This window comes from Bombina bombina, chromosome 4 (assembly GCF_027579735.1).
Source record: "Bombina bombina isolate aBomBom1 chromosome 4, aBomBom1.pri, whole genome shotgun sequence".
In the NCBI taxonomy this organism is placed as follows: Eukaryota; Metazoa; Chordata; class Amphibia; order Anura; family Bombinatoridae; genus Bombina; species Bombina bombina.
The window spans coordinates 681,054,767-681,074,516 of record NC_069502.1 but is presented as its reverse complement, the minus strand read 5'-3'; positions in this window follow the sequence as shown (position 1 = coordinate 681,074,516).

The following is a 19,750-nucleotide window of genomic DNA, read 5'->3' as shown; positions in this document are numbered from 1 at the left end:
TCTCTAAACTTGTCTCTGTGCCGGGCTCCTGCACTGATTTCTGTTTTTTATCCCTCTTAAGGGGCATAGCTGGAGATTTATTTTTTGTGTTTGTCATATACTTGTCCATAAGCTTTGAAAATAAGGGATTAGGATTTCTTTTGAAGTTTTGACTTCCTGTACTTTTTATGCTTGAGTCAGTAACAGTCGTACTTCTGTCTATTTAAATAGGTATAGATCAATACTTACTGTCTCATGTATTTCTGTATGCGACAGACTACTGCTGCCTTACAAGGCCCTGCCTCACTTCAAACTGGATCCAGAGCCTTCTGAAGCATTATAAGTCTATAATGGTTTCTTGCATATGTTTTGAAAATAACAAAATGAGGTGTATACAGACACTATTGTTGGCTATTGCTCCTTTGTATGTGTTTGTGTGGTTAAGCACACACACATCCCTACAGTTTGTCTGAATACAATGATGATTCTGTGATTATATGTGTGTAATTTTGATTCTGTGCCCCTTGTGGGGTACTATGTATAGCAGATTGTTATTGCACTATGGAGCCCTGCTTTGCTTCCGAGATCAAGCCTGAACCGGAGCCTACTAGGCAACGTAACTCTATGTCAACTAATAATTCACCTCTGTGTTTTAGTGCCGCTTCACAAATTTAATTTACCTCTTTAATTACGGGTCTACTCACATTCAATATTTTGACCTTTCAGTGACAAAGACCTATATGGGTCCCAAAATTATTACCTAGCAAATACCATACAGTCCTTAAAATTTGTGCTAGTGTGTTCGTGCTTATCTTCTGTGCAGTTTTAGTGACTCACAATTTAATTTTTTGAAAGAAAAAGAAAAAAAAAAGGGTGGGGAAAAGAAGAAAAAAGGAAGCCAGGGACAGATTCAATATCTCTGCTCTAAAGCTTTTTAAAGATGCCTATGTGATTAAATTTACCAATGTGCTGTAGTGCTTAAAGTTGTGTGATTGCCTTTTTGTACAACAAACCTTTTACTTCAAGAATTAAAGACACCAATTGAAAGAGAAAGGAGACATAAAAGGGACAAGGGCAAGTCTTTCCACAGTCACATTAGCTTTCTGGCAGTTTAACACAGGGGACCCCTTAAGTTTGTGGGGAAAAGAAGCCCTTCAACAGCAGTTCAGTATGAATTATATTGGCAGTTTACAGTATTTAAGAAATACTACTTACTTACCCCGCTATCTTCACGGCATATACAGTGCACTTATGCTTATTGGCATACCTCTCTCTCCCAGGAGGACTTCAGTCAGTGCGCGTCACCCATGGCCACAGCATTCTGAGGCGACCAGTCGCCGATTCTCCACGCATCACCTGGCTCGTAAGTATGACGTCGTATGTTTGTGCCGACTTACAGGGGAGGTAAGATGATACCGGACTCTGCCCCTCACACGGAACAGCTTCTTCACCTGGAACGGTAAGTTTTCTGCTGCTTTCCTCCGGAGCTCTCTTCCAGATGAACTGGCTGCTGAACCGTTGGAGCCAGGCTCCCTGTCCCGGATGGGACACCTGTCACTCGGATCGGGATGCACTGCCAGCTGCTTTAAGAATGCTTTGGACCCTTTGTTGGCTGCTGTGATATAGCTGGTGGGTCGTAACTGGTCATGCTGATTCCCAGGATCTTTTCTGCCACTGTTCTGTGCTTGCGGCTGTAACCAATCAGCCTTAAAGGAATTTGTAGACTTCCTGAAGCCACTTTACTTCCCCCGGGCAGGGTATATCATCTCCCCCGGCAATAGGGCTCTGTGGCTGGGAGTCAGTTGGTTAATTGCTCCACAAGCTGTCATGTTCTGTCTCAGGATATCATGTGAGAGCCTCATTGTCTGGAACAGTTGCTTTAAAGGAAGATTAGTAGAAGCCATACTGATTGAAAATGAAAACAAATTTATTTAAACAACAAAATACTTTGTTTAAGCAAATACTTGCAGAATATTTAAATATGCTACTCAGGTATGTTAAGACCACATACAGCAGGAGTGAAAATAAAGAAAACTAGTAAGCAGAGATGCAGATTCAAAAAGGAAAGTCTTTCTCTTGGTAATAACTGAAATGTAAGATTTGCACAAGGCAGAAAACAACTTGCAAACTGGTAACAGGTTTAAAGGTAAAGTCTCTCTCCTTGAAATTGCTGAGTGCAGGAATTGCACAATGCAGGAAACAACTTGCAAACTGGTAACAGGTTTAAAGGTAAAGTCTCTCTCCTTGAAATTGCTGAGTGCAGGAATTGCACAATGCAGGAAACAACTTGCAAACTGGTAACAGGTTTAAAGGTAAAGTCTCTCTCCTTGAAATTGCTGAGTGCAGGAATTACACAATGCAGGAAACAACTTGCAAACTGGTAACAGGTTTAAAGGTAAAGTCTCTCTTCTTGTAATTGCTGAGTGCAGGAAATGCACAAGGCAGGAAACAAACTTGAAGATTGGTAACAGGTTTAAAGGTAAAGGCTTTCTCCTGGTAATACCTTGTAAACAGGTGCAAAGGAAAACTTTCTCCTGGCAATGGCCAAGTGCAGGAATTGCATAAAGCAGGAAACAAACTTGTAGATTGGTAACAAGTTTAAAGGTAAAGGCTTTCTCCTGGTAATACCTTGTAAACAGGTGCAAAGGAAATCTTTCTCCAAAGAAATACAGGAAACAGGTTCTGACTTGACAAAACAGATCCAATGTGAAGACACTAATGCAGACTAAAAGCCATCCTTAAATAGGGAGGTTTTGCACAGGGTTGGTTCTGATTAATTCCAGAATTGAGAACACCTGTGTGTTGCACAGGTGTAATAACAAGTAAGGCAAATAGTTATTTATCAGATCTTTTAAGATCCATGCTATTGCTAGAACTGGCTGTGGCTCAACATGTAAGCAAACTGAAATAGCAACCACAGAGCCACAGGTTCAAATCCCCACACAGCCCTTCTTAGCAGAATGCCTCCCAGACCTTTTCTTTTTCGTCTGGAGGCTTGGTTCATGACACAAGCAGAGGAGCTGGAGCGCGCACACCTTCCTCAACACTCCTCCCACAGGAAGTTCCTGTTCTATTCTGAGCTTTTTTTTATCTTTTTTATTTTATAAAATAACCTAATTGTTTGGTAATTGAAGAAAATGTACAACAGTATGTGTATATATATATATATATATATATATATATATATATATATATATATATATATATATATATATAAATAAATGCAGAGAAAAAAGGAATCCTCTTACCAACTACAGCCACCTGGGTGCAAGTAAAGCAGATGATATTCTCCAAAAAATAGTGCACTCTCAGGAATTTTTCAAAAGCATGGTCAACTTTATTAGATGATGTTTCAGGGAACTCAGGTCCCTTTCTTGAGATCAAAAAAAGGTTCACCTTTTTTTGATCTGAAGAAAGGTACTTGAGTTCCCTGAAACATCATCTAATAAAGTTGACCTTGCTTTTGAAAAATTCCTGAGAGTGCACTATTTTTTGGAGAATATAAATATATATATATATATATATATATATATATATATATATATATACTGATATATCTATAAAAATATATACAGATATATCTATAAAAATATATACAGATATATCTATAAAAAATATATATGCAGATATATCTATCTATCTATATACTGTATATATATATATCAGAAGAATATGCTTTTTGGACACTACAGAAAAAAACAAGAGGTGTTTTAATTCCATTTAACAATAAGTGTAAATAAGAGTCAGCATAATTCATTTCTAGTTGTAATGGTCTAATAACAATTGGCAAAAAAATGATTGTTGTACTACACAATGAATAATTGAGATAGTGATCAAGGAAACTTTATATGTAATAAGACTATGTTGTATATATTATCTGACCAATTATTATACAGTACCTTACAGAGAGTACAATGAACATATTTACTGTTCAAAGTCTCTGACACCAAGGAAAATATTATTACCTTGACTTGAACTCTAATTCTAACCTTATATGTAAAGCTAACGCAAACCCCAGAATCTCCTTTTAAACACACTATTTGGATATAGCCAATACTTTCAATGGGTGATATTAACTAATTTTGTTGTAATTTTTATGATGACTTAATTTTTGCAGCATTTTGACCAGAGACATTTTGATAAGATACCAATGAAATTAATACATAATGCTTACAGCAAAACATGAGTCAACTGTATTTCTTTATGCAAAGATGTCTTACTAAAAGACCACAAAACAAACCAAATAATACACCAAAATTCTTGAAGTTAGATTAATCTTGATTGTTAGAAGCTCCTATATTGTATTTTAAATGTGCTTCAAATTACTTGTTATTCCAGCTGCAGTGTATGGGAAATTATGGTTTTGTATTTGAAATACCTGGTTTTGCCATTGAAACCTCTAACCATTGTTCTCAAGAACATGCCTATTAAAATCAGCTGAGCCTACAGGAAGAGCAGACTTCCTCATAATGTTCTCATCTTTTCTTTATACACAAAAGACAATACTGAAATTTTCATTATGGGTGGAGGGTTTGATAGACAAAACAACTTACTTCAGTTGCAAGACTAAACCAAAATAAGAAATTTCCAGTATAACTATATAAATGGGATCACAATGAGAGGAAGAACAAAATACTGTACATCTTGTTATATTACATCCAACAATACAGCTATAGTACTCTAGCAATATTTATGAAAACAGATTTAAATCTATAGGTGCGATGGTATTTTCCACCATCATCAATGAATATATATAGTTTCACTGAGCATGTTGAAATGTGTACTCACTTCTTTAGCACAAAGCAGCACTTAAGATTGGCCAGATTTGCTTCACAGCTACAGGGACAGGAAGCCCCAAAATTAAATTTCTTGATTTGGATAGAACATACATGTCTAAACAACTTTCCAATTTACATCTGTTGTTATCAAATTTGCGTCATTCTTTTGTTATTCTTTGCTGAAGTGAAGGAACAGCATCTGAACACATCTAGTTAGCCAGTCACAAGAGACAAAAGTGTGCAGGCACCAATCAACAGCTAGCTCCCACAAGTGTAGGGTAGGTGCGTATTCTTTTTCAACAGGGGATACCAAGAGAACAAAGCACATTTGAAAATAGAAGTGAATTTAAAAGTGTCATACATGATCTTTCCGAATCATGCAAGTTTAATTTTGAATTTCCTATCCATTTAAGTGTTCTGTTAATTACAAGGAGAATTCTACCAGATTCTTCACATGCATAGTCTGTAGACTCCTTACACTCTAGGGCAGTGCTTTCCAAACTGTGTGTCGGGACACACTACTGTGTCGGCAGCAGTGTGTAGGTGTGTCCCTGCTTCAGCACAAATTTTTTTTAATTTATTTTTTTGGTTTCTGACTTTCCGCCTGCCTGCTACGCATATCACATGGTTGACACGTTATTGATAACTAGGGGGACACAGATCATCTTAACCTATTGGCACAGCTCAGTGGGAACTGAAACTATTCCCATTGGCGGCACATTGGCTCCTGACTGCACGTGTAGTCTCCTTAATTGGCTGGTGACTGCACGTGTAGTCAGTGAGTGGGACAGCAGAGTGTTTGCAGTGCGGGCAGTAGTCAATCGGACTCACCGAGCTCTGAGGGCGGCAGCTTAAATGCTGAGCTGAAGTCAGTGGGGTTTTTTTGCAACTAGCTCCCAGTAGTGAATTGCTGCTCCTGCTCTTGATATATGGATAGGAAGTGGACGCTTAAAAATGCTTGATGATGAAATGTGAGTATCTTTATCTAATATTACACCAAATATTCAGAAACTCTGTTCATCCCATCAACCTTATACAGCCCATTAAAATAGTAAGTAGCTATTGGTGTTATTCAACTTTTTTTTAATTCTTGCACATACATACTGTTACTTGTAAATACATTTCATTATTATATAATTTATGTAAGTGTCCGTATCTCTTAAAACAAGTTAGTTTAACCTCCTGTTTGCCAGTACAACTGAATTACTGTGTCGCGAAATGATGTAGGTCTAAAAAGTGTGTCCCTAACATGAAAAGTTTGGAAAGCTCTGCTCTAGGGGGCCGATTTATCAATGTGCGGCGGACATGATCCTCTACAGCGGATCATATCCACTCATACACTATGATAATTATTCGGCCCCTAGGTCTCACATTATTTTGATGGCTAACAAAAGTTGTGCCCTACTCTTTAGCATACATGAGATTAGCTGTACAACTGGTTAATCAGACTAGTCATCGTAACAGCCAAAACACATCTTTATGATATCTTTTATAGCTCCTTCATTTATTATAGCTACTCTATGGGTTTTTATGCACTAATTTTTAAGTTATTATTTTCAAGCAAGATAGCCCCTTTATTCTCAATTCAATGAGATCAAGTTTTATTTACTTTTGTATACGTTGTTTTTTTACCTTCTGGTGTTGATTTATTTTTACATCTTTCCCATTTGTATTGTGCGAAGAGTCTTAAAAGGTTCACAGAGCTACATGATAGTCATACAAAAGGTATCATGCTGCCTGCTACATCTCTTTCTCAGTGTCACTATGATCAGCTTGGTGGGAACTGTGGTCCTGAGCAGTCTGTGTGGACACAGGGTTTGTAAAACACAAACAAAGGTCAATGTACAAGAAAGCTCAGGGGAGTGAATTTCCATTTCACAGTCAAAGAAACAGACAAATCTCCCTATAGTGACAACTGAACTCTGGGAAAAGGCAGATGACCAGTAACTATTAACACTTCCCTCTTTCAGCACCTAACAGAAGGGACAGGGACTGTTTTAATATGCTACTAAATACAGACTTGCATTCACAAATTACTATCTATGCCCTGAATATATATAATATATAATAATAATATACACCTTTTAATCACAATTAAAAAAAAATACTGTAGGAAGAAATCTGATTTTGGCTTTAACATGTCAGACCTGCCAACTTTTAAAAAATATATCATAGTGTGTATTTATTTTCATATCGGGTTGTAACATAAATCTACCATAATATATAAACCCTCCCCACTTTTAATTTATATTTTTTTATATTTTAATTTGGGTTATTTTTTATTTTTAAAACAAATTCTAACCTAATGCTCAATATTTTTAAGAGTGAGATATCATTTGAAATCTAAAAATTTGTCTTTAGTTAATAAACATTTTTGTTTACACTATTTTTTAAACGGTAGTTATTCTTACACACAATAGTTAAAAATAAAAATAAAAACTTTTAAATATATTGTAATGACAATTACAATATTAAAAAGATAATATTGATTTATTGTACTTTTGATAAATCTCCTTTGCATTTTTGATAAAAGGTGCCGATACTAGGGATGGGCGAATGTTTCTAAAAATTCAAAATTTAAAACGAATTTTGATACATTCGTTCGTTCAAATCGAATTTTGAATGTTTATATAACATTCTCAAAACAGCAAAACGAACAATCCACACTGGCAGTGGCTATTGCATAACCTCCAAGCAGCCTTAAAGCAGAGAAATCTTCAATGACCTAGCAAGTCAGATGATATACGGCACAGAAGAAAATAACCTGCACTTTGTGCTTCTCCAGTCGGCTGTATCCTTCTTCCATGCTCCAAACTGCTAAACTCAAATCAGGCACTTCCGGGTTAAGGTAAGGGGTCAAAGACCTGGTATTTGTTAGTGAGAGCCCAGTGGAGTAGTTCAAAGCAGGACATCAAAAGAAAGACAATCCAAAGCAGCTCACTCAAAAACATATGCTTTAATGTTAAAAATTAGCCAACGTGGGCCAACAGCATACCTAGGTGAGTACGGGGCAATCCAGAAACGCGTCCTAGGTTGGGATGTGTGCTGGACCTTGTGCGGTATCTGTATTTTAACCCCTGTATGCTGTTGGCCCAAGTTGGCTAATTTTTAACATTGAAAGTCAAAGAAGCAAGTTCCTGACAGAGGTGCGCCCAGGGTAGTTGTAATGTAGGTCAGTCCGAATAATCCAATAGGAGGGCCACTCTTCTATAAGGTGTGTCCACGGTGAAAGAATCTATAGTAGGGAAAAGGAAGGCGCCAATAGGGTAATAACGCTAAAACCCGGATAGAAATCTAGTAAAGGAGGAGACCAATACTCACAAGACAAGCGGCACTAAGACGTGCCTAAAACAGCAGACCGGGACCTCAACGTCGCCCAGAAGACAGACCAAGGCGGCAGCAAATCCTCAAGCCGGGCCGGGTTCCGTCAGGCCAATCAGGATCTCAGGACAGTAACACACCTTCCTCCTTGTGTGCCGATATTCCGTACACTAGCAGAGGGACAGGCAAATGGCGGCCAACAATGTTTAAGGCTCCAATTAGCCAAAAACCACACAGTCCACAGATGGAAAGAGGAGAGAGCAAACTCAAACAGAGTAGAATTAAAACAATTTTAATAAAATGTTATAAAATCAGAGCTACAAAGCAACGCGTTTCTCGGCTACACAGAGCCGTTTCATCAGACTGTTATACATATTCTCAAAAGCCTGCTGCTTAAAAACCTCCTCTAACCAATTAGATCACTTACAATTTACACACCCCCATACCAAGCAGCTTGCGTCTCAAATCACAGCTGACTGGCTAACATAATTCATGTGTGCGTTCCACTTGATATACACCTTAACAAACTAATAACCATAACATTTTAAAACTATAAAGCATGTCCTACAAAATTCTTAGATACTTAATTAAATTCATATATCATTCTTATGTGTGATATTATTTGGTATAATACATTGGATCAGTAACAACTCTGAAAAATTAATTGAAATCACACCGTAAATACTATATGCTAAATAGGTGATCGTAGATGAACATTCACTCGCAGATCTCATATAAACAATTCATCTTAAATGTTAACATTCATATAACCCATAAAAGTCTAACAGTGGAATCTATTCCAATATGCACTCCCATATGTAACTGGCTAAACATTAGTGATAATACTAATTCATATGGACTTTTAAAACTAAATCAAACTACCTGGCTCAAGCGGTCAAAAAAATGGAAAATGTATATACCCTTTAAACAAACAAATAAACCTTAAAATAGGATTGCAATTTATACAAAATAACAATGAATCATGACAAATAATAAAATGAATAAATAAATAATAAAATGAATAAATAAATACGTTATGGTTATTAGTTTGTTAAGGTGTATATCAAGTGGAACGCACACATGAATTATGTTAGCCAGTCAGCTGTGATTTGAGACGCAAGCTGCTGTATGGGGGTGTGTAAATTGTAAGTGATCTAATTGGTTAGAGAAGGTTTTTAAGCAGCAGGCTTTTGAGAATATGTATAACAGCCTGATGAAACGGCTCTGTGTAGCCGAGAAACGCGTTGCTTTGAAGCTCTGATTTTATAACATTTTATTAAAATTGTTTTAATTCTACTCTGTTTGAGTTTGCTCTCTCCTCTTTCCATTTGTGGACTGTGTGGTTTTTGGCTAATTGGAGCCTTAAACATTGGTGGCCGCCATTTGCTTGTCCCTCTGCTAGTGTACGGAATATCGGCACACAAGGAGGAAGGTGTGTTACTGTCCTGAGATCCTGATTGGCCTGACGGAACCCGGCCCGGCTTGAGGATTTGCTGCCGCCTTGGTCTGTCTTCCGGGCGACGTTGAGGTCCCTGTCTGCTGTTTTAGGCACGTCTTAGTGCCGCTTGTCTTGTGAGTATTGGTCTTCTCCTTTACTAGATTTCTATCCGGGTTTTAGCGTTATTACCCTATTGGCGCCTTCCTTTAACCTACTATTAATTTTTAACATTAAAGCGTATGTTTTTGAGTGAGCCGCTCTGGATTGTCTTTCTTTTGATGTCCTATATAACATTCTAACATTCTATTTTCATTGTCTAATTTTTCAATAAAATTCGACAATATTCGTTCGAATAATAGAATGTTTAGCTGTAATATTCGAATTTGAATGTAAGATTCAAATTCGAAATAGTATTTCTAGTCTACAACTGTGTTTAATAAATGTAATATTCAAATTTGAATACTACATTCGAATGTCACATTCAAATTCGAAATAGTATTTCTAATCTAATACTGTGTTTTTTAAATGTAATATTCGAATTCAAATGTGACATTCAAATTCAAATACTATTTCAAATTGAAAAGAGTATTTATAGTCTAATACTGTGTTTTTTAAATGTAATCGAATTTGAATGTGACATTCAAATTCGAATGTCACATTTGAATTTGAAAGTTTTATAAATGTAATATTCAAATTCAAATGTGACATTCAAATTCAAATGTGACATTCGAATTGTGTTTCTAGTCTACAATTGTGTTTTATAAATGTAATATTCGAATTTGAATGTGAGATTCGAATTCCAATGTGACATTTGAATTCCAATGTGACATTCGAAAACTGTAAATAACATTCGATAATAGAATTTTTAAGAATATTCGTTCTTATCAACATTATATTATGTAAATCGAATTTCTACAATAACATTCGTTCTAACATTCAAATTCGAATATAAACACATTCGCCCATCCCTAGTCGGTACTCAAAAAAAGTGCAGGTATTTATTATTACTGATTGATATATTGTGCAGTAAAGTATTTACATGATGATTACAAATATTGCCTGTTATGAGATGGCAGTACCAGTGAGTATCCCCACAAAAAGCCCTGGTTATAACCATATGATGTGTTACATATGAAAAATTTAAATATATTGAAAGTTTCTGAGCCAGAGTGATCACATAGGAATATAAATACATAATCTGATTTTTAATTTTATAGTGTGATTTTACTGATCTTTACCGTGAAGTAGAGCACAGACCTGAAATAGCGTGTTACAGTGCCTCCTGTTGTGACAGTTCTGCATAGGCTATATAGATGTTGGCACACATAGAATTTATATTCCTCTTAGAAATCATATGGAAACCTGTTGAAGGAAGCTATTCATGTTTACCTGGTACTTATAAAAGTTATTATAAAATTAAAATTCTAATAATTGAAACAAAAATATAGAACAATATGAAGAAACTCAATAGGAACCAGCTTTTCTTACTGCCATTCCAGTCTTGGTTAACAGTTTTAGCACTAGCTCTAAAGCCAAAGCACAAATATTGAATCTACATAATTGCTACTAGCAGGTCTATAAAGTCAGTGTTGTGCTCAGGAGATTCCATACAGTTGACCTGAGTCAATCTGAAATTGACCTGTTTTAAAGTAAGGGTATACATGTATTGTAGCTGAGAAGCACTGATATAAAATGGATCACAAGGAAAGTGCCAGGTACAGTGTATCACTGTACTCAAAAGTGGCCCTATGTATTAAAAGGTGGGCGGACAGGTTCTCAACTTGTGAAGCTGTCCAGCCATCTTCACTGCATATGGCAGCAGATCTGTTCGTCCACTGGCCCATATGTATAATTACACACTCCGATGAGTGTGTAATGCCCGCCCTTTCATTCACGCTACCTATCGTGCGAGTGAAGAGACTGTCACCAAGTGCAAGCTGCTTCTTACATTTCAGACATATTTGTGAACCTGCCCCGAAAGGGCTCCGGAGCAGCTCTCGCTGCTTCGTGCATGGAGCCCTAAGTGTGTATGAAATTAAGTTAGATGCAAAAAGTTAGTATCATGAATATTACTTCCCTCATTGCGTGCTGAAATGTATCATTTTTCTTTTTTGTGTGTATTATTTTTAATGTAATAACAGACCTCAATAGAATATCATTTGCCAAAACCATATTCTCTCAATATGTTTCCTTATCTAGATTTGGGAAATTGCCATTGGTAGCTTGTGAAGTCTCAGTACTAAATAATCCTTTTTTAGCATGGTCTAAAATTTGTAAAATACTTAAAATCCATAGAAGATGTTTAGTATATACAGTATACACCTATACAAGGTCATCTAGATTTTTTTTCCGGGTTATACTACACAGTATTTTCAAATTCGGAATCCTGCAGGAAACATAAAAACTTTTGAAAATCTTAAGGTAGAATATAATGTATCAAAGATTTTTTTTGCTTATCAGCAAGTTCAACATTATATTAAAGCACTAATAAATAGATACTGTATAAATGAAATATTAATAGGAAAAAGATTCATACAATTTTGGGGTTTTGGAAAGCTGGAGTAGTTAAATACTCAGTTGAGTTCTTTAAAAGATTCTCCTGCATTGGAGTGAAATTGTAGTGTACCGAATGCTAAAAGGACAGAACCTGGAAGTCCCAGAGAGATGAGAGATGCCTCCCATAAAGTTCTCCTCTCAGACAAGATGATCTAAAATCCTCCAGTGCTGAGAGATGTCTCATAAGATTCTAGCCAGGCACATTTTGCAATACTTCTCTAAGGACAATTCTTTGCATTTCTTTATGTGAAGAAGAAACAAGACCATTGCAATATAGCACTGCACAATGCCAGAGGTTTAATATACATACACTTGGTGCTTTGTATTTTATATTACCTTACACGTCAGATTGGGTCTTTTCAGTATTATTATATTTAAGCGTTGCACTCTCTATTTTGTATGTTAATACCCACAACAGAGCCCCCCCCCCAAAGATAATTCAGTACTAAGAGATAGAGATAATATACATTTTTCTCTTTATATTGAGTATAATGAGCATGTTGCACTTTATAATTATACTGAGTATTTATACACTGGCAGTGAGCCCGTGTTGTGCTGTATAATGATGTGAGTTTCAACACACTATACCCTGATTAGTGCACTGCTCTGTATAAATATGATGCATATCTATATAAAGATGAGTATGCTGTGCAGTATAATATACTCAGATAATGACCACAAAGGCACATGCGTATTTATAGACTGGCTGTTATGGGCCCAGCAGCATTTGGGCCCTGGTGCCACTGCACCTGCTGCACCAATGGTGGTGCCACCCCTTACTAGATTTAGATCCAGCAGTGATTGTACAAATTCTGATTTTGTTTTGAAAGTTTCTGCGTTACTTTAACATATTAGAATCATACTTAGTATATTTCTGTGTATTTTAGAAATTACATTGCACTTTGTATTTGCTCTATTGTAAAATAAAAAAAGCTTCAGAAAGTGGGAAGTGCAGGGGAGTTTCCATGGTATGTGTGAAGATCAGTCATAATTCTTGTACAATGCCGCACCCTGCTCTGGTGCAACGAACTGCGCTAGAGCAGGGAATGTCAATCACCCCAGACAAGGAAAAATAAGTGGTTTCTGCAGCAAGCCTGCTCCACATAGCCAAAAAGGTGCAAATGCTGCTTAATAAAGTTAGAATAAAATGAAAATTCAGCAAAAACTGTCATGTCATGCAGTGCTATATTGCACTGGCCTTATCTCTCCTTCACATACAGAAATGCAGAGACCCCCCCTGGAGAAGTAAAGCAAAATCTGCCTTTTTAAAATATCACATCTCTCAGTGCTGGAGGATAATTTTATATAATTTCACCTGAGCGGAGAGCATTATATTATAAGGACCTTTGTCAGAAATGGTTGAGATTATTGCTCAAAGGAGATAAGAGTGATAAGATCAAAACTAGCATTAAAAAGTATATAGATCTACTTTAGCAGCAGAATCATGTTCCATATTAGTTCACCTTTCATATTATACTCCTGAGTATTTAAGAAAATGGGCCATTTTAGAGAACAATGTATTTTCAGGGCTCAAAAATTATTTCACTTTCCCGCTCGCCATTGGAAAGTAGAATTTAAATTGTGGCGAGTGAAAGATAGTGAATGAATGTGAATGCAACATTCACTCACTATTGAAGTCCCTTCTTACTGAGGGATTCCCCTCTTTGCTGACAGCGAAAAGAGGAGCTCCGGTAGAGAGGAGGGGGGAACACACTGAGCCTACTACTATTATTTAATGCAGGGCTTGATCTTTTCAGGCTCCCCCATAATTAAGCCCTGTACCTAAATTCAGGGGTCCCAGACCCCCAGCACATTGTACTATCTGATCTTCACTGCTGAGTCAAACCCCCGCACCATTGATGGGGCAGCGTAACTGCTTCTATGTTGCTCTCCTTGTGGGCTGCACAGGGTATGCTCTGGTTGTCCGCCATACAGTATAGAATCAAAGTCTGTGTGCAGAGTGCACCTTCTGTGTGGCTCAGGGGTGGAACTTATTTTGGGGCAGCAGGTGTAATGGCACCAGTGCCCAAGTGCAGGGGGGCCCATAGCAGCCAGTCTATACAAAAGCGAGTGCAGAATTTGTAAAATCCTAATGCAGGGGAGCATTTTATTAGTGCAGATTGCAGGTCCATTTTGCTATCCTCAAAATCATTGTACAGGGCAGCATGTATATTACTATTGCTTACGTTTGGGGGGCCTAATAAAAAACAATTGCAGTAGGTCTGCTACTGGTGTGGCCTGTGGGGTTAGTGGTTTGGCAGCTGGTTGGCTGTGCCGCTGGTGCGCTGTCTGTGTGACCCGTGGGGTTGGTGATAGTAGAAATTTTATAGAGTCATCTATTATTGTTTTTATTTACTGAAAGTGTTTGTTTTAGTGATGTACATTTGTGTTGCCGTGAACCCCAAGTTACTGTATGTATCAATTTTTAATTTGTTATGGTATAAAATAAAACAAGATTAAAATGACTGCACAAGAAGGTGTTTTGCAATGGGGAGAAGAGTAGTAGGCCTGGTGGGGGTGGTCATGGTATGGGCAATGGGAGTGATCAAAAGTAGGAGGAAACATTTTGGCCTGGCTAGTAGCTTAGGACTTGAAATTTAGAGCTCTATATTTTAAATCTTGTAATTTGAAGAGTTAAAATTTAGAAATAATAGTGACCTTTTTGCACATAGATTTTAATTGGGAGAAAAAACATGATGTTTGGTCTGATCCAGAATTTAGAATTAAAGGGACAGTCAACACCAGAATCTTTGTTGTTTAAAAAGAAAGATAATCCCTTTATTACCCATTGCCCAGTTTTGCATATACAACACAGTTATAATAATACACATTTTACCTCTGTAATTATCTTGTATCTAATCCTCTGCTGACTGCCCCCTTATTTCAGTTTTTTTGGCAGACATGCAGTTTAGCCAATCAGTGCTCAGTCCTAGGTCACTTTACGTGCATGAGCTCAATGTTATCTATATGAAACATGTGAACTAATGCCCTCTAGTGGTCAAAATGTATTCAGATTAGAGGCAGTTTTCAAGGTCTAAGAAATTAGCATATGAACCTCCTAGGTTTAGCTTTCAACTAAGAATACCAAGAGAACAAAGCAAAATTGGTGATAAAAGTAAATTGGGAAGTTGTTTAAAATTACATGCCCTATGTAAATCATGAAAGTTTTTTTTGGACTTGACTGTCCCTTTAAGAAATTTGTAGAAAATGGAGATATATTTATTCACTACCATTTAGGGCTCTTTGTGCGTGAAGAAAGTATAAGTGCACATATTACAGATTGAAAGTAAATGCGTCCACTTAAAGGGACACTGAACCCAAATTTTTTCTTTTGTGATTTAGATAGAGCATGCAATTTTAAACAACTTTCTAATTTACTCCTATTATCAAATTTTCTTCATTCTCTTGGTATCTTTATTTGAAATGCAAGAATGTAAATTTAGATGCTGGCCCATTTTTGGTGAACAACCTCGGTTGTCCTTGCTGATTGGTGGATAAATTCATGCACCAATAAAAGAGTGCTGTCCAGAGTACTAAACCAAAAAAAAGCTTAGATGCCTTCTTTTTCAAATGAAGATAGCAAGATAACAAATAAAAATTGATAATAGGAGTAAATTAGAAAGTTGCTGAAAATTGTATGCTCTATCTGAATCACAAAAGAAAAAATCTGGGTTCAGTGTCCCTTTAAGTGCAATTGAATTTACAGTTACACTCATAATAACACTAATAAAAAAAAGGTATAGATATATATTTTACCAACAAAAACTTTATATAAAAATAGAACATATACTTCTATGTGTGTTAGGTTAGAGCACTTGGTTAAACACATTCGGGTTTGCGCGCAAGTAAGGGTGTTAGGTTTTTTCATGTTAGTTTACATGTGAAAATTTTCAACTTGAAATGCGCTCACTACCCGACGGGTGCAAAAAGTCTCTGTCTAGCAAAGTTAACGCGGGAGCAATACATAGTGCTTCACTCATAATCTATCCCTTAATAGGAAAAAAACGGATTATGCTGATGTTAAAGGGACAGTTAAGTCCAAAAAAAAACCTTTCATGATTCAAATAGGGCATGACATTTTAAACAACTTTCCAATTTACTTTTATCACCAATTTTGCTTTGTTCTCTTGGTATACTTAGTTGAAAGCTAAACCTAGGAGGTTCATATGCTTATTTCTTAGACCTTGAAGGCCGCCTCTAATCTAAATGCATTTTTATTGAGCTCATGCACGTGAATTTACCATGGAGACAGCACTGATTGGCTAAAATGCAAGTCTGTCAAAATAACTGAAATAAGGGGACAGTCTAATGAGGCTTAGATACAAAAGATATTTTATGTTTTGTTTGACAAATGTGTTCAATGCAAATAATTGTGTTGATGTTTTGTTAAATACCATATATATATGTAAGACTTTGCAATTAATAAAAATGGAGGGGGGGGGTGGAATAACAGACCTCCCAACTGATTAACAAAAACAATGCCCACAATGCTTTCATATAATCTTTATTTTTGTAATGATCCACTCTGGCACTTTCCTTCTTTTGTAACATGTTGCCTAGCAACAATACTTAGGCCTTAATTGCCGGCCTCCTGATGACATCACACGCTTATTTAGCCGTAAGCTACCGGATTTCTGGTGCCTGTTCATTGTTGCTTTCAAATTTGTGTCTACTTTTTAACCTCTCTGTCTGATCGTTAGTGCGCTATTTGCCTAAGCTACCTGAAATACCCGAACTGTTTACACTCTGTATTTAACCTGTATCAAGCTATTCCATCAAAGCCTGTGCTAAGCTGCTACTTACCTAAACTGCCTGAAATACATGAAGTGCTAAACTCTGCATTTAACCTGTATCAAGCTATTCAATCAAAGCCTGTGTTAACCTGCTACTTACCTAAACTGCCTGAAATACATGAAGTGCTAAACTCTGCATTTAACCTGTATCAAGCTATTCAATCAAAGCCTGTGCTAAGCTGCTAGTTACCTAAAACTGCCTGAAATGCCTGAATTGTTTAACTCTGCATTTAACCTGTATCAAGCTATTCAGTGAAATCCTGTGTTAACCTGTTACTTGCCTAAGCTGCCTGAAACACCAGTGTTTAACTCTGCATTTAACCTCTATCAAGCTATTTAGTCGAAGAAGTCTGTATTAACCTGTTACTTACCTGCCTTAATTACTTGAATTGTTTAACTCTGCATTTAACCTCTATCAAGCTATTCAGTCGAAGCCTGTGTTAACCTGTTATTTACCTGCCTGAATTACCTAAAGTGCTTAATTGTGCATTTGACCTGAATCCAGCTGTCATTCAGAATCAGTAAATTGCCTCTTTCTGTTGTGATCCTCATTATTCAATGGCATGTAAGTTACTCTAAAGCACTAACTAAATTCTTCACAGTTGTCTTTGGGGGTCACGTCCTGGATTATATTCAGTGTGCTAGATTGTATCATTAACTTATTCTAGCCTTTAGGTCTTCTTCAGGACAGATCCTAAACCCTGACATTTTTTTGGTTTAAAGGGTTATATTAACCCCTTAACAACCAGCATCGTACCCTGTACGATGCTGGTCGTTTTGCCCTTAATGACCAGCAACATACCCTGTACATCGCTGCAGTACTGGGCTTCTCTCTGCCGCAATCTCGCTAAGAATAGCGAGATCAAGCTATTTCTTCATGCCCCACGAGTCGGGCACTGCAGAAATAGATTTGCAGAGTTGTCGATGTGGCCCTCTCTGTATCGCATAGCGGTGGTGCCGATCGTTGGTGGGTGGGAGCATAATGAGGGAGGCGGGTGGGCAGCACATCGCTGGAGGAGGAGGGAGTAGGGCGGGACCGCTCAGCCACGCTACAATAATACAAAAATAAATAAATAAAGATGGCGTCACTGAGGGGGAAGGAGGGAGGTAGAAGCAATGAGGGAGAACCACAGTGGGATCGTTGCCATAAAGGGATCTGGGAGTGGGAGGGTGGGAGGGTATTGAGGGGGGCAGCTACACTACAGAAAAAATTGTGTGTTTTATATATATATATATATATATATATATATATATTTTTTAAATAGCCACATTTGCAGCAAACTTGGTACTGGCAGACAGCCGCCAGTACCTAAGATGGTGGCAAATAGGTAGAGGGGCAGGGTTAGAGAGCTTTTTTGGGAGGATCAGGGTGGTTGCGGGGTTAGGGGGGAACCTACACTGCAGCAAGTATATTTAAAAAATATATATATATTAAAAAAAAAAGGCTTCTATTTCATACTGGCAGACTTTCGCCAGTACTTAAGATGGCGGTGACAATTGTAAAGTGGAGGAGGGAATAGGACTGTTTGAGGGGGGTCAGGGAGGGATCAGGGGGTGGGATGTGTAAGGTGGGAGGCTGATATCTACACTAAAGCTAAAATTAACCCTACAAGCTACCTAATTAACCCCTTCACTGCTGGGCATAATACAAGTGTGGTGCGTAGCGGCCTTCTAATTACCAAAAAGCAATGCCAAAGCATATATGTCTGCTATTTCTGAAAAAAGGGGATCCCATAGAAGCATTTTTTTTAAACTAAAGGAACTAAGTTTCATATCCCTTTAACTTTAATCATTGCAATGTCCCTAGGAGAACTGCAGTTTAGGGAACTATACAAATATGTGCTGAGTTCATATATATTTTTAACTGTTTTCAACTGTACCACCTTTTTGGGCTGGCATCACTACAGCCATTAAAGGGACATGCAACTTAAAAATTGTCTTTCATGATTCAGATAGAGCAAACAATTTTAAACAACTTTACAATGTACTTCTATGATCAAATTTGCTTTATTTTCTTGTTATCCTTTTTTGAAAAGCAGGGCTATAAGCACAAGAGTGTGCATGTGTCTGCAGCCTTATATGGCAGCAGTTTTGCAAAAATGTTATACACTAGTACTAGCACTATAACCTGTTGTGTAGTGCATCAGGCATGTGCACACTGCCTACCTAGGTATCTGTTCAACAAAGAACATAGAACATTTGATAATAGAAGTAAACTGGAAACTTTTTAAAAATTGTATTCTCTATCTGAATCTTGAAAGAAAAAATTGTGTTTCATGTCCCATTAAGATGTTGTAGTTCTCAAGCCATCTTTGTCAATAGTGGCCCTCTATTGAGTGCTCATTAACTTGCAGAAGAGAGTAAATACTCTTTGCAATGATGGTACTGTCATTGGGCAAGATTACAAGTTGTGCGATACGGCTATACCACTGAAAAATTGGCCTTTGCGCGTGGAATAGCAGGTCACCCGTATTACAAGTCGCGCCGATACGGCTATACCGCCAGTGTTTTAGCCTGTACCCGCAACTCTCCATTCCGCACTCAAAAATGGCTTTGAGAGTGGAATTTTTAGGTGTCCCGTATTACAAGTTGTTCGGTTAGGCTTTTACCCTAGCGTTATAGCTTATACCCCAATGATCCATTCAGTGATCAAAAACCAGTAGTTATGGATTTTGCAAAACAAAAATATTTCACAAAACTCATAACAAAAATGTTACAAAGTACACTAACACCCATAAACTACCTATTAACCCCTAAACCCCTTGCATCACAAATACTATAAAAAACCTATTAATCCCTAATCCGCCCCCCACACACATTGCCAAAATTAAAATAAAGTATTAACCCCTAAACTGCCGACCCCCCACATCGCCAACAATAAACAT